This window comes from Triticum dicoccoides, chromosome 7B (assembly GCF_002162155.2).
Source record: "Triticum dicoccoides isolate Atlit2015 ecotype Zavitan chromosome 7B, WEW_v2.0, whole genome shotgun sequence".
Lineage (NCBI taxonomy): Eukaryota > Viridiplantae > Streptophyta > Magnoliopsida > Poales > Poaceae > Triticum > Triticum dicoccoides.
Window position 1 is genome coordinate 584,154,770 of NC_041393.1, and position 16,296 is coordinate 584,171,065.

A 16,296-nucleotide genomic window follows, 5' to 3' on the forward strand; every position below is an offset into this window, starting at 1 on the left:
TCATCCCCATCAAACATAGCTTCCCCAAGCTTGGGCCCTTTCATATCATAAGCATAATCACTCTCATCATTAAAAATATGAATAGCACCAATAGTATAGCAATTATCATCGTCACACGTAGTAGTAGGAGCAACATCATTTGGGAGGGATACCTTTTTACCTTTGTTGCTCCTTCTTTTCTTTTTCTTCTTCACATTATATGTAGGTTCAACCTTCCTCTTTGAGCTCCTTATTGATGAGATTGGCTGAATAGAAAGCTCTTCCTCGTTACCTGATTCATCATAAGAAATAATAGGAGGAGATTGGGAAGCCTCTTCCCTTTCATTAGTATTCTCATCATCTTCCATTTGCTTTCTTTTCTTTAGGTAATTGGCAATATAAGGATTTTCAATACAATTCACCGCACAATACATATAAATCTTCTCTAGATCAAAATGAAGAATTCTATCAAGGGCAAATTCTGGAATAATCTTAGTTATACGTTTTATTTCTTCATAACCCAAGAGCAAACTCAGTTCATTATGATGTGCAAGGGAAATCAAGTCATCACAATTTTTGGACATGATACGATCATGAAACAATTTGCATTGGGTACTAAAATGATCACGTTCATTGCAAAGTTCACAAGTATGGCTGAGAAAGTTTAAATTTTCAGCACACGCATCTAGCTCTTCTTGCAACAATTTAGTTTCTAAGTACTTATGCCTCTTGCAATATCTATCTTCCCTATTTGGTGTGTACTTACAAACCCAATCTACTCCACAAAAATTGACATGCTTATAGGAGGCATTTCCATCATAACTAGTGCAATCATCATTAGCATCATGGATATTCAAAGAATTCGTACTAACAACATCGCCATCATGCTCATCATTCAAAGATTTAGTGCCAAACAATTTAGAGATTTCTTCTTCTAGCACTTGAGCAAAATTATCCTTTCCATCATACTCACGAAAGATATTAAAAAGGTGAAGCATATGATACAAACTTAACTCCATTTTTTGTAATTTTCTTTTATAAACTAGACTAGTGCTAAAACAAGAAACAAAAAGATTCGATTGGAAGATCTAAAGATATACGTTCAAGCACTCACCTCGCCAGAAAAGAGCTTAGTGACGGAGTGTGAGTACCTTTTACCTAGCCTCCCCGGCAACGGAGCCAGAAAAGAGCTTGATGTCTATTACACAACCTTCTTCTTGTAGACGTTGTTGGGCCTGCAAGTGCACAGGTTTGTAGGACAGTAGCAAATTTCCCTCAAGTGTATGACCTAAGGTTTATCAATCCGTAGGAGGCGTAGGATGAAGATGGTCTCTCTCAAACAACCCTACAACCAAATAACAAAGAGTCTCTTGTGTCCCCAACACACCCAATACAATGGTAAATTGTATAGGTGCACTAGTTCGGCGAAGAGATGGTGATACTAGTGCAAAATAGATAGTAGATATAGGTTTTTGTAATCTGAAATAATAAAAATAGCAAGGTAGAAAGCGATAAAAGTGAGCGTAAACGGTATTGCAATGATATGAAACAAGGCCTAGAGTTCATACTTTCACTAGTGCAAGTTCTCTCAACAATAATAACATAGATAGATCATATAACAAGCCCTCAACATGCAACAAAGAATCACTCCAAAGACACTAAAAGCGGAGAACAAACGTAGATATTATGCTAGGGTACGAAACCACCTCAAAGTTATTCTTTCAGTTCTATCTATTCAAGAGTTCGTAGTAAAATAACATAAAGCTATTCTTTCCGCTCAATCCATCATAGAGTTCATACTAGAATAACACCTTAAGACACAAATCAACCAAAACCCTAATGTCACCTAGATACTCCATTGTCACCTCAAGTATTCGTGGGCGTGATTATACGATATGCGTCACACAATCTCATATTCATCCAACCAACATAAAAGTACTTCAAAAAGTGCCCCAAAGCTACTACCGGAGAGTCAAGAACGTGTGCCAACCCCTATGCATAGGTTCCCAATGTCACGAAACCTGCAAGTTGATCACCAAAACATACATCAAGTGGCACATGATATCCCATTTTCACCACAGATAATCACGTCAAGACATACATCAAGTGTTCTCATAAAAGACTCAATCCGATAAGATAACTTCAAAGGGAAACTCAATTCATCACAAGAGAGTAGAGGGGGAGAAACATCATAAGATCCAACTACAATAGCAAAGCTCAGGATACATCAAGATCGTGCCATAGAGGGAACACGAGAGAGAACACGAGAGAGCGAGATCAAACACATAGATACTGGTACATACCCTCAGCCCCGAGGGTGAACTACTCCCTCCTCGTCATGGATAGCACCGGGATGATGAAGATGGCCTCCGGTGATGGGATCCCCCCTCTGGTGGGCTACCGGAACAGGGTCCCGATTGGTTTTTGGTGGCTACAGAGGCTTGCGGCGGCGGAACTCCCGATCTACGTTCTGTTCTGGAAGTTTTAGGGTACAAGAGTATATATGGGTGCAGGGGGTACGTCGGAGGAGCTACGGGGGCCCCACGAGGCAGGGGACGCACCCAGGGGGCGCCCCCACCCTCGTGAGCACCTCTCGTATCTCCTGACGTGCACTCCAAGTCCATCGGGTGGCTTTCCTTCCAAAAATAACTTCTCCAGTTGATTTCGTTCCGTTTTGACTCCGTCTGATATTCCTTTTCCTCGAAACACTGAAATAGGCATAAAACAGCAAATCTAGGCTGGGCCTCCGATTAATAGGTTAGTCCCAAAAATAATATAAAAGTGGATAATAAAGCCCAATATTGCCTAAAACAGTAGATAAAGTAGCATGGAGCAATCAAAAATTATAGATACGTTGGAGACGTATCAGGATCTCACGGGTACAGAAGGTTGCGGTGGTGGAAAGTGGTTTCGTGGCTCCCCCTGATGTTTCTAGGGTATAAGAGTATATATAGGCGAAAGAAGTACGTCGGTGGTGCTACAAGGGGCCCACGAGGGTGGGGGGCACGCCTACCCCCCTGGGCACGCCCTCGTACCTCGTGGACGCCTCATGGCGTTTCTGAGTTCAACTCCAAGTTTTCTGGTTTGTTTTTGGTCCAAGAAAGATCATCGCAAAGGTTTCGTTCCATTTGGACTCCATTTGGTATTCCTTTTCTGCAAAACTCCAAAATAGGCAAAAAAACAGAAACTGCCACTGGGCCTCCGATTAATAGGTTAGTCCCAAAAATAATATAAAAGAGCATATTAAAGCCCATTAAACATCCAAAACAGATAATATAATAGCATGGAAGAATCAAAAATTATAGATACGTTGGAGATGTATCAAGCATCCCCAAGCTTAATTCCTGCTCGTCCTCGAGTAGGTAAATCATAAAAATAGAATTTTTGATGTGGAATGCTGCCTAGCGTATTTATCAATGTAATTTTATTTATTGTGGCATGAATGTTCAGATCCGAAAGATTCAAGAAAAAAGTTCAATATTGACATAAAATCATAATACTTCGAGCATACTAACAAAGCAATCATGTCTTCTCAAAATAACATGGCCGAAGAAAGCTATCCCTACAAAATCATATAGTCTGGTTATGCTCTATCTTCATCACACAAAGTATTTAATCATGCACAACCCGATGACAAGCAAAGCAATTGTTTCATACTTTTGATGTTCTCAAACGTTTTCAATCTTCACGCAATACATGAGTGTGAGCCATGGACATAGCACTATAGGTGGAATAGAATGGTGGTTGTGGAGAATACAAAAAGGAGAAGATAGTCTCACATCAACTAGGCGTATCAACGGGCTATGGAGATTCTCATCAATAGATATCAATGTGAGTGAGTAGGGATTGCCATGCAATGGATGCACTAGAGCTATAAGTGTATGAAAGCTCATCAAAAGAAACTAAGTGGGTGTGCATCCAACTTGCTTGCTCAGAAGACCTAGGGCATTTTGAGGAAGCCCATCATTCGAATATACAAGCCAAGTTCTATAATGAAAAATTCCCACTAGTATATGAAAGTGACAACATAGGAGACTCTCTATCGTGAAGATCATGGTGCTACTTTGAAGCACAAGTGTGGTAAAAGGATAGTAGCATTGCCCCTTCTCTCCTTTTCTCTCGTTTTTTAATTTTATTTTGGCCTTTTCTCTTTTTATGGCCTCTTTTTTTTAGTCCGGAGTCTCATCCCGACTTGTGGGGGAATCATAGTCTCCATCATCCTTTCCTCACTGGGACAATGCTCTGATAATGAAGATCGTCACACTTTTTTATCTACTTACAACTCAAGAATTACAACTCAATACTTAGAACAAAATATGACTCTATGTGAATGCCTCCGGCGGTGTACCAGGATGTGCAATGATTCAAGAGTGACATGTATCAAAAATTATGAATGGTGGCTTTGCCACAAATACGATGTCAACTACATGATCATGCAAGGCAATATGACAATGAAGGAGCGTGTCATAATAAACGGAATGGTGGAAAGTTGCATGGCAATATATCTCGGAATGGCTATGGAAATGCCATAATAGGTAGGTATGGTGGCTGTTTTGAGGAAGGTATATGGCGGGTGTATGGTACTGGTGAAATTTGCGCGGTACTAGAGAGGTTCGAAATGGTGGAAGGGTGAGAGTGTGTATAATCCATGGACTCAACATTAGTCATAAAGAACTCACATACTTATTGCAAAAATTTATTAGTTATCTAAACAAAGTACTATGCTCATGCTCCTAGAGGGATAGATTGGTAGGAAAATACCATCGCTCGTCCCCGACCGCCACTCATAAGGAAGACAATCAATAAATAAATCATGCTCCAACTTCATCACATAACAGTTCACCATGCGTGCATGCTACGGGAGTCACAAACTTTAACACAAGTATCTCTCAAATTCACAACTACTCTACTAGCATGACTCTAATATCACTATCTTCATATCTCAAAACAATCACAGAGAATCAAACCCCTCATAGTATTCAATGCACTTTTATATGGAAGTTTTTATTATACCCATCTTGGATGCCCATCATATTAGGACTAATTTTATAACTAAAGCAAATTACCATGCTGTTCTAAAATACTCTCAAAATAATATAAGTGAAGCGTGAGAGATCAACAATTTATATAAAATAAAACCACCGCCGTGCTCTAAAAAGATATAAGTAAAGCATTAGAGCAAAATTGTCTAGCTCAAAAGATATAAGTGAAGCACATAGAGTATTTTAATAAATTCCGATTCATACGTGTCTCTCCCAAAAGGTGTGTACAGCAAGGATGATTGTGGTAAACTAAAAAGCAAAGACTCAAATCATACAAGACGCTCCAAGCAAAACACATATCATGCGGTGAATAAAAATATAGCCTAAAGTAAAGTTACCGATAGACGAAGACAAAAGAGGGGATGCCTTCCGGGGCATCCCCAAGCTTAGGCTTTTGGTTATCCTTGGATTTTACCTTGGGGTGCCTTGGACATCCCCAATCTTAGGCCCTTTCCACTCCTTATTCCAAAATCCATCAAACCTTTCCCCAAAAACTTGAAAACTTCACAACACAAAACTTCAACAGAAAATCTCATGAGCTCCGTTAGTATAAGAAAATGAACCACCACTTTAAGTTACTGTAATGAACTCATTCTTAATTTATATTGGTGTTAAACCTACTGTATTTGAACTTATTTATGGTTCATATCCCCCGATACTACTCATAAATTCATCAAAATAAGCAAACAACACACAAAAAACAGAATCTGTCAAAAACAGAACAGTTTGTAGCAATATCTAACTTTCGAATACTTATGTAACTCAAAAAATTCCTAAATAAATTGGTTGATGTGAGGAAATTGTCTATTAATCATCTTAAAAGATAATCAACCTAAAAGCACACTTTTGTAAAAATGACAGCTATTCTCGTGAGCACAAAAGTTTCTGTTTTTTACAGCAAGATCGCAAAGACTTCACCCAAGTCTTCCCAAAGGTTCTACTTGGCATAAACACTAATTAAAACATAAAACCACATCTAAATAGAAGCTAGATGAATTATTTATTACTAAATAGGAGCAAAAAGCAAAGAACAAAAATAAAGTTGGGTTGCCTCCCAACAAGCGCTATCGTTGAATGCCCCTAGCTAGGCATAAAACACGAATAGATCTAGGTATTGCCATCTTCGGCACGCAATTCTTCAATTGAACACACATAAACCTTAGAAGGTTCTTTGGTTTTGTTAATGATCAAACTCCTAGGCAAGAAATCAAGAAATTCATTTGTGGCAAAACGTTCCTTAATGATATCAAAAAAATTGGGGTGAACACTTATTGATTTGAGATCTTCATTTTCCTTACTAAAAGATTCACCCTTATTCTTAGGAACGTAGATAAACTTGGAAACTTTGGAAGGAGCTGGATTTGAGGTGTTTTTAACGGCAGAAAAAGCTGAACCCAAGTTGGTAATAATATCTTCGAGTTTATCAATTCTAGTAGAATCTTGATCTATCTTTTCATTAACTATGGGTTCCTTTTCCCTAAGATTCTTCAGAGTAACTCCTACCTTAGATCCATATTGAGTAATTTGGTTATGGATCTTTTTATCCAAATTTTTTATTAACTCAACAGTAGCAATTTTATTTTCAATAATATCAAGCCTTTGCATCACATGTTCCAAGGTTAAAATAGTTCCATTGACCAAAAGAGGTGGTGGGCCTAACAAATCTATCATGGCATTATAAGAATCAAAAGTATGGCTTCCAAGAAATCCCCTTCAGTAATGGTGTTAAGAACATATCTATTCCAAGGGGTAATTCCTACATAAAAATTGCGAAGAAGAACGGAAGTGGATTGCTTCCTAGTAGATCTATTTTGAGCATTACAAATTCTATACCAAGCATCTTTCAGATTTTCTCCCTCCCTTTGTTTAAAATTGAGAACTTCATTATCGGGAGTACTAACAATGATAGGAGGACTAGAAACACGAACACTCAAGAAGCAAGCGAAAAGAAACCAACGAAAGAGGGGCAAAGAAAAGGCAAAGGTTTACAAAAATCGTTTTAGAAGTGGGCGAGAGGAAAACGAGAGGCGAATGGAAAATAATATAATGCGAGGGAGAAGAGTTTATGATGGGTACTTGGTATGTCTTGACATGGTGAATATCTCCCCGGCAACGGCGCCAAAAATCCTTCTTTCTACCTCTTGAGCTTGCGTTGGTTTTTCCCATGAAGAGGAAAGGGTGATGCAGCAAAGTAGCGTAAGTATTTCCCTCAGTTTTGAGAACCAAGGTATCAATCCAGTAGGAGACAACACGCAAGTCACCTAGTATCTGCACAAACAATCAACAACCTTGCAACCAACATGATAAAGGGGTTGTCAATCCCTTCATGGTCACTCGCAAAAGTGAGATCTAATAGAGATAGTAAAGTAAATATTTTTGGTATTTTTGTTGTGTAAATTGGAAAGTAAAGATTGCAAAAAAGTAAATGAGATTTAAAGAGATGCAATATAATGGAAAATAAACCCGGGGGCCATAGGTTTCACTAGTGGCTTCTCTCGAGATAGCATGAATTACAATGGGTGAACAAATTACTGCCGAGCAATTGATAGAAAAGTGCATAATTATGAAGATATCTAAGGCAATGATCATGGACATAGGCATCACGTCCGTGTCAAGTAGACCGAAACAATTCTGCATCTACTAATATTACTCCACACTTCAACCGCTATCCAGCATGCATCTAGAGTATTAAGTTCATAAGAACGGAGTAACACGTTAAGCAAGGTGACATGATGTAGAAGGATAAACTCAAGAAATATGATATAAACCCCAAATTTTTATCCTCGATGGCAACAATACATTACGTGCCTTGCTGCCCCTACTGTCACTGGGAAAGTACACCGCAAGATTGAACCCAAAGCTAAGCACTTCTCCCATGGCAAGAAATATCAATCTAGTAGGCCAAACTAAACTAATAATTCGAAGAGACTTGCAAAGATACCAAATCATGCATATAAGAATTCAGAGAAGAACCAAATAATATTCATAGATAATCTTGTTCATAAATCCACAATTCATCGGATCTCGGCAAACACACCGCAAAAGAATATTACATCGAATAGATCTCCAAGAACATCGAGGAGAACTTTGTATTGAGAATCAAAGAGAGAGAAGAAGCCATCTAGCTACTAATTATGGACCCAAAGGTCTGTGGTAAACTACTCACGCTTCATCAGAGAGGTAATGGTGTTGATGTAGAAGCCCTCCATGATCGATTCCCCCTCCGGCAGATCGCCGGAAAAGGCCCCACGATGCGATCTCACGGGTACATAAGGTTGCGGCTGTGGAAAAGTGGTTTCATGGCTCCCCTGATGTTTCTAGGGTATAAGAGTATGTATAGGTGAAAGAAGCATGTCGGTGGAGCTACGAGGGGCCCACGATGGTGGGGGCGCGTTTACCCCCTGTGTGTGCCCTCCTGCCTCATGGACGCCTCTTGGCGTTTTTGACTTCAACTCCAAGTCTTCTGGTGTGCTTTCGGTCCAAGAAAGATCATCGTGAAGGTTTCATTCCGTTTGGACTCCGTTTGGTATTTCTTTTCTACAAAACTCTAAAATAGGCAAAAAAACAGAAACTGGCACTGGGCCTCCGGTTAATAGGTTAGTCCCAAAAATAATATAAAAGAGCATATTAAATCCCATTAAACATCCAAAACAGATAATATAATAGCATGGAACAATAATAAATTATATATACGTTGGAGACGTATCAGGATCCTCAAAACCTTGTGGTTGAGCAACATATACTTCTTCCTCAAGATTATCATTGAGGAATGCACTTTTCACATCCATTTGATGTAAGATGATACTATGATGGTTAGCATAAGCAAGCAATATGCGAATAGCCTCAAGTCTAGCAACAAGTGCAAAAGTTTCATCAAAATCAATTCCTTCAACCTGTGTGTAGCCTTGAGCTACAAGACGAGCCTTATTCCTCACCACAAGGCCATTTTCATCTTGCTTGTTGTGGTAGATCCATTTGGTGCTGATGATATTGTGCTTGCGTGGATCTGGTCGCTTGACAAGCTCCCACACATTATTGAGCTCGAATTGATGCAATTCATCTTGCATAGCTTGAATCCACTCAGACTCCATGAATGCTTCATCACCTTTAGTTGGCTCTGTGATAGAGACAAACGCAAAATGCCCACAAAAGTTAGACAAATGTGAAGCTTTTGAGCGCGTGAGAGGACCTGGTGCGTTGATGTCGTTGATGATTCTCTCAATCTTCACTTCATTTGCAACGCGAGGATGAGCAGGTTGACGACTTTGATTTGGCAGTGCAATTTCTTCGGGGCCATTTTCTTCATGATCCGGAATGACTTCTTTAGCAGATTCTTCGGTAGGGATGACATCCTCAGTAGCCTTGAACTTGATGGATTCCTCATGTGACAATTCATCTAGCACAGGAGGTAGGTGCTCTCTTTGCGAGCCATTAGTCTCATCGAACCGCACATCTACAGTTTTAACAACCTTGTGATGATAGGTGTTTAAGACTCTGTAGGTGTGCGAGTCCTTTCCATAACCAAGCATAAAACCCTCATGTGCTTTCGGTGCAAATTTAGAGTGGTGGTGAGGATCTCTAATCCAGCATTTAGCACCGAAGACTTTGAAATAACTTACATTGGGTTTCTTGTCAGTGAGGAGTTCATATGAGGTCTTTTTGAAGAATTTGTGAAGATATACCTGTTGATGATGTGGCATGCAGTATCAATAGCATGAGGCCAGAAACGAGGTGGAGTCTTGTATTCATCAAGCATAGTGCGAGCCATCTCAATAAGAGTCCTATTCTTGCGCTCCACGATGTCATTTTGCAGAGTATAGGGAACAGATAACTCGTGAGTAATACCAAGTATATCAAGATATTCATCGAGACCAGTATTCTTGAACTCGGTTCCATTATCACTCCTGATATGCTTGATCTTCACACCGAAGTTCGTAGATGCTCTTGAGGAAAATCGTTTGAAGACTTCCTGCACTTCATTTTTGTAAGTGATAATATACACCCAAGTGTAGCGAGAATAATCATCAGCAATGACAAAGCCATATAATGATGCAGAATTAGTGAATGTGGCATAATGAGTAGGGCCAAAGAGATCCATGTGAAGTTTCAAAGGGACGAGAAGTGGTCATGATAGTCTTCGAGGGATGCTTGGCTCTATTGATCTTTCCAGCCTCAGAAGCCCCGAAAAGATGATCTTTGAGGAATTTGACACCCTCGATGCCAATGACATGCTTCTTCTTCCCGAGTGTATGCAAGTTCCTCATCCCAGCATGACCAAGTCGTCGATGCCATAACCAGCCTTCTGAAGCTTTTGCAAGTAGACACATGGCAGGCTGTGGTCCTGCAGAGAAATCAACAATATACAAGTCTCCTCTCCTAAAGCCTTCGAAGACTTTGGAATTTTCAGATTCCATTAGCATAATGCAATGATATTCGCGAAAGACAACAACCATATCAAGATCACAAAGCATTGAGACAGACATGGGGTTGAATCCTAAGGACTCAACAAGCATGACTTTGTCCATGTGTCTATGCTTTGAGATTGCAACCCTACCTAGACCCAATACCTTGCTTTTGCCATGAAGCAATAGGCGGGAGCATAGTCATTGACGCTCTTGTCAGCAAATTTGGGGAGGTCATTTTCTTCAGTGTTGAAGATGGACTTGCTAACGTAAGCAGTTGCGAGGGCTAGGCTCGCCACACTAGAGTCTGACTCCTCAGATTCCTCCTCTTCCACATTTTCCTCAGATTAGCTTCAGAGTCCATTTCCTTGCCAATAAATGCCCGTGCCTTCTTGGAACAGCTCTTCTTGTGAGATGAAGACTTTGAAGATTTTGATGACGAGGACTTTTAAGATTTCTTCTTCTTCTTTGAGTCATCAGAATCGTCATCTTTGTATTTCTTCTTCTTTGATTCCTTTTCCCACTAAGGACAATCAGACATGTAGTGACCAGGTTTCTTGCATTTGTGGCAAGTCCTCTTTTTGTAGTCACGCGATGAGGAATCATCACTTCTTGAAGACTTTCCAAAGCGACCACGGCGAGAGAACTTCAGGTATTTCTTCACGAGCATTGCTAGCTCCTGGCTCGGTTCTTCAGGATCACCAAGGTTGCTACTAGAATCTTCACCTTCAGATTCAGATACTGCCTTGGCCTTTAGTGCGCATGATATTCCATAGCTCGGCCCATAGAAGATCTCTCTTTTTAGCAAGTTGGAACTCATGAGTATTTAGCCTCTGGAGGATATCAGCAGGATCTAGTGACTTGTAATCAGCTCGTTCTTGAATCATTAGTGCAAGAGTATCAAATGAGGAATCAAGTGATCTCAACAATTTCTTCACCACCTCATGGTCGGTGATGTCAGTGTCACCAAGTGCTTGAAGCTCATTTGAGATGTTAGTGAGGCGATCGAAGGTTTGCTGAACATTTTCATTGTCGAGTCTTTTGAAGCGGTTGAAGAGATTGCGAAGAACATCAACTCGGGAGTCACGTTGAGTGGAGACTCCTTTGTTGACCTTGCATAGCCTGTCCCAAATCAGTTAGCAGTTTCCAAAGCACTCACTATGTCGTACTGTCCTTTGCTCAGATGGCCACATATGATATTCTTCGCTTGAGAGTCGAGTTGCTTGAATCTCTTCACATCAGCAGCATTCATAGACAGAGTGACTGAGGGAATACCATTTTCCACAACATACCAGAGATCGTTATCAATTACCTCAAGATGCATGCGCATCTTGTTCTTCCAGTATGGGTAGTCCATCCCATTGAAGGTAGGACACCCAGCCAAGACCTTGATCATTTCTGCAGTCGAAATAACTAAAACTCCAGGTGGTTAAACCAAAATCACACAGAACAAGGGAGTACCTTGCTCTGATACCAACTGAAAGTGCGTTATATCGATTAGAGGGGGGTGAATGGGCGATTTTTACAAATTCTTCACTGAGGAATTTCTAGGTGAAGAAATTCCTAAGCAACCACACACTAGCAGCAGAATAAGTACTCAGGTATAAGCATAACAGAGCAATAGCATAGTCATCATGATGAAATGAAAACAAGCACAGAGTACAGATAGCGTGAAAACAGGATAAGCAGGCTGAAGACTATGTGACTGGAGAATTAGGATTGAGGAATTTAGAAAGTCTTCAGGCAAAGTCTTCAAATAGTAATGATGAGGTACATCAACACATGAATGAGGAAATGAAAGGGTTGAGGAAATAGAACCAGTTGGCTTGGTGAAGAAAATGATTTGGTAGACCAGTTCCAACTGCTATGACAGTTGTATGTCTGGTTGGAGCGGCTGGGTATTTAAACCCAAGGACACACAATCCCCAGTGTATTCTCCTTGAGATAGAGTCACACAGACCTCACCGAATCACTCGTGGTAAGTCTTCAGGTGACTTCCAAACCTTCATAGACTTGGTCACTCGGTGATCCACAATTCCTCTTGGATGCTCAGACCATGACGCCTAACCGTCTGGAGGATACACAGTCCTCAAAGGTAACAAGTGTCGGTTCCACATAGGAACAATCTCTTCAGTGATGCTCAATCACTGTGGGTTTGTAGGTGTTTGGGTTTGGGTTTTGGGTTTTTCCTCACTTGATGATTTTCGCCCAAAGTCCTCAGAGGATGGGATGCTCTCAATGACAAGTGTCAGTTTCTCTCGGAGCAGCCAACCAGCTAGTGGTTCTAGGGGGCAGCTATTTATAACCTAGGAAGCAGTCTGACATGATAAAACATCAATGCCCTTCAATGATATGACCGTTAGGTGGGTAGATATTTTGGACAGCTGGCGCATAGCACAGCAACGGTCGGAAATATGAGGTTCAAATTCCTCAGGGCTATCATGTTCCTCACTGGGTAGGCAATTCACACTAGCGAATTCCTAACTCCTCGGTAAGAACAAAATCCTCAGAGACTAGAAGATCTTCGTCTCTATCGCTGAAGAAATTGACTAAACTGATATGAGATTTCCAATGGCTTCACTCGAAAGGATTGGGTAGGTGTAGGATTTTGAGATTAGCATCACCTGGAAATCACATTCCTTAGTATTACCTCGACCCCCTTTAATAGTATAGTGTTTCCTATGACTCAAGAAAGAGAAAATGAAATTACGAAAACAAAGATCTTCATGCTTCATAATCCTTGCATGAATATTCAAGTCTTCAAGGTCACGCCAATTTCTTCACTTTCAAAATCTTCAGGAGAAACAAAGTCTTCAGCTGAAGACATACATTTTTAGGGGTCGACTTTCATCGTAAATATCAAAATCCTAATTGACTTATAGATCCTGTGTACACCCACAAACATATTAGTCCCTTAACCTATAAGTCTTCAATACACCAAAATCACTAAAGGGGCACTAGATGCACTTACAATAATGTATGTTATTGTGCGGTTTGACCGATAAATATCTTCGTAGAATCTGTAGGAGCCAATATGAGCATCTAGGTTCCGCTATTAGTTATTGATCGGAGATGTGTCTCGATCATGTCTACTTAGTTCTCGAACCCGTAGGGTCCGCACGCTTAACGTTCGATGACGATTTGTATTACGACTTATGTGTTTTTGATGACCGAAGTTTGTTCGGAGTCCCAGATGAGGTCATGGACATGACGAGGAGTCTCGAAATGGTCGATAGGTAAAGATTGATATATTGGAAGGTTATATTCGGACACCGGAATAGTTTCGGAGAGGTTCGGACATTTTTTGGAGTACCAGGAGGTTACCGGAACCCCATGGGAGTGTATTGGGCCTCCATGGGCCTTAGTGGAGAGAGGAGGCAGAGGACCAGGAGGTGGCGCCCCCCTCCCCAAGCCCCAATCCGAATTGGACAAGGGGTGGGGGCGCGGCCCCCCTTTTCCATCTCCCTCTCCACTTCTTTCCCCCTTTCCCACTCCGGAAAAGGAAAGAGGAATCCTACTAGGACTAGGGAGTCCTTGTAGGACTCCCCACACTTGGCGCGCCCCCTAGGACGGCCGCCTCCTCCCCTCCTCCTTTATATACGGGGACAGGAACCCCAAAGCACATCAATTGTTCTCTTTGCCGTGTGTGGTGCCCCCTCCACAGTTTACTCCTCCGGTCATAGCATCATAGTGCTTAGGTGAAGCCATGCCCTGATCACATCATCAACACTGTCACCACCCATTCGTGCTAACAGAACTCTCCCTCGACCCTCTGCTGGATCAAGAGTTCAAGGGACGTCATCAAGCTGAACGTGTGCTGAACACGAAGGTGCCGTACATTTGGTACTTGGATCGGTTGGATCGTGAAGACATTCGACTACATCAACCGCGTTAACTAACACTTCCGCTTTTGGTCTACGAGGGTACGTGGACACACTCTCCCCCTCTCGTTGCTATGCATCTCCTAGATAGATCTTGCGTGATCGTAGGAATTTTTTTTGAAATTGCATGCTACGTTCCCCAACAGTGGCATCCGAGCCAAGTCTATGTGTAGATGATATCGCTACAAAAAAAAGACACATCCGTGACATTTTGGGCCGAACGAAATTTTTTTCTGTCATACATATGACACTTCTATGATGATGATTTTGAAAAAACCCGGTATCATCATAGATGTGGTGGTCTCCTACTTCTATGACAAAAAATCATGACAGAAAATGGGCTTTTCGTCCTGGGCGGGCCGGAGACGCAGCTGCATGACATTCTTTGGGCCGTCCATGACGGAAAAAACCGTGGTAGAAGCGAGGGCGAGGAAAATTTCGGGGAGTTCCCAGTTACAGTGGGAGGTCGGGGGGCCGAGCGATGCGCGTTTCTCTCATACACATACGCGCGTGTGTGTGAGGCGTTGGCTCTAACTGAACCCGAGCGAGGCGTTGGGCTCTAACTGAACCCGAGCGATTGCACTGCAGGCTACGCGTTACTGAACCCGAGCGATCGATCGATGGCTGTTAACTGAACCCGATCGAGCGATTCCTTCGCTATTGCTGCTAACTGAAGCCGGTCAATTGGATGAACAGTAAGCATTGCGGGGGGGTGGATGAACAGTGAGCGGTGTCGTTGCCTCTGGATGAACAGGACCCCGTGGTGTGGAGGGCTGGATGAACAGTAGAGGTGGAGGGGTGCCCATTGAGGGGTGGATGAACAGGACCCCGTGGTGTGGAGGGCTGGATGAATAGTAGACGGTGGAGGGGCGGATGAACAGGACCCCGTGGTGTGGAGGGCTGGATGAACAGTAGATGGTGGAGGGGTGCCCGTGGAGGGGTGGATCAACAGGACCCCGTGGTGTGGAGGGCTGGATGAACAGTAGATGGTGGAGGGGTGGTTGAACAATAGCCTGTGGAGTAGCGCGCGGTGTAGGCTGGATGAACAGGAGCCCGTGGAGGCTAGAGGAGGTCGACGGTAGGCCGTGGAGGCTGGAGGAGGTCGACGGTGGAGATGAACAGTATCCTGTGGAGTCCCGTTTTGCAGTACGCCACACCCCTCCTGATGAACAGGACCCCCGTTTCGACCGTAGCGCTCCAACACAAGTCCGTTTCATCCGTTTTGCGGTACGCCACACCCCTCTCGATCAACAGGACCCCCGTTTCGACTGTAGGAGGTCCATTTCATCCGTTTTGCGGTACGCCACACCCCTCCCGATCAACAGGACCCCCGTTTCGACCGTAGGAGGTCCGTTTCCTCCGTTTTGTGGTACGCTAGACCCCTCCCGATGAACAGGATCCCGTTTCAAACGTGGCCGGTCGAACACAAGGCCGTTTCCTCCGTTCTGCGGTACGCCGGGCATCGTTTCCATTGCCTGTTCCGTCCAAGCCCTCCCGATGAACACGATGACGCATTCCGTTCCGACCCAGCCGGTTGGCTCCTCATGAACACGGCGACGACGTTGTTTCTCTGTTCTGACCCAGCCATGTACACGAGCCCTGGCCGTACGTATGCGCGAGTAGGCGTTCGAGACCCCGCCCATATGTACACATACATGGCCGTATTTTCTTTCTTGCACACTGGCCGCTATACGTACGTGTACATGCTACATGCGCGTATCTACTACGACACGTGCGCGCCTCTACATCGACTAGTATATATGTACGTACACGTTCGCGACCAGAATGACAACGCTACGTACACTTCGACCAGGTGGGTCCTGACTGTCAGGCACTTCCTTGCGTGCGAAGATGTAGCTGGTGGGTCCCAGCAGTCAGGGGGGCGAATCGTTTTTTTCCGGATGCACTTCCTTGTGTGCGAAGATGTAGCTGGTGGGTCCCAGCAGTCAGGGGGGTGAATCGGTTTTTTTTTGACCGTACGCACTTCCTTGC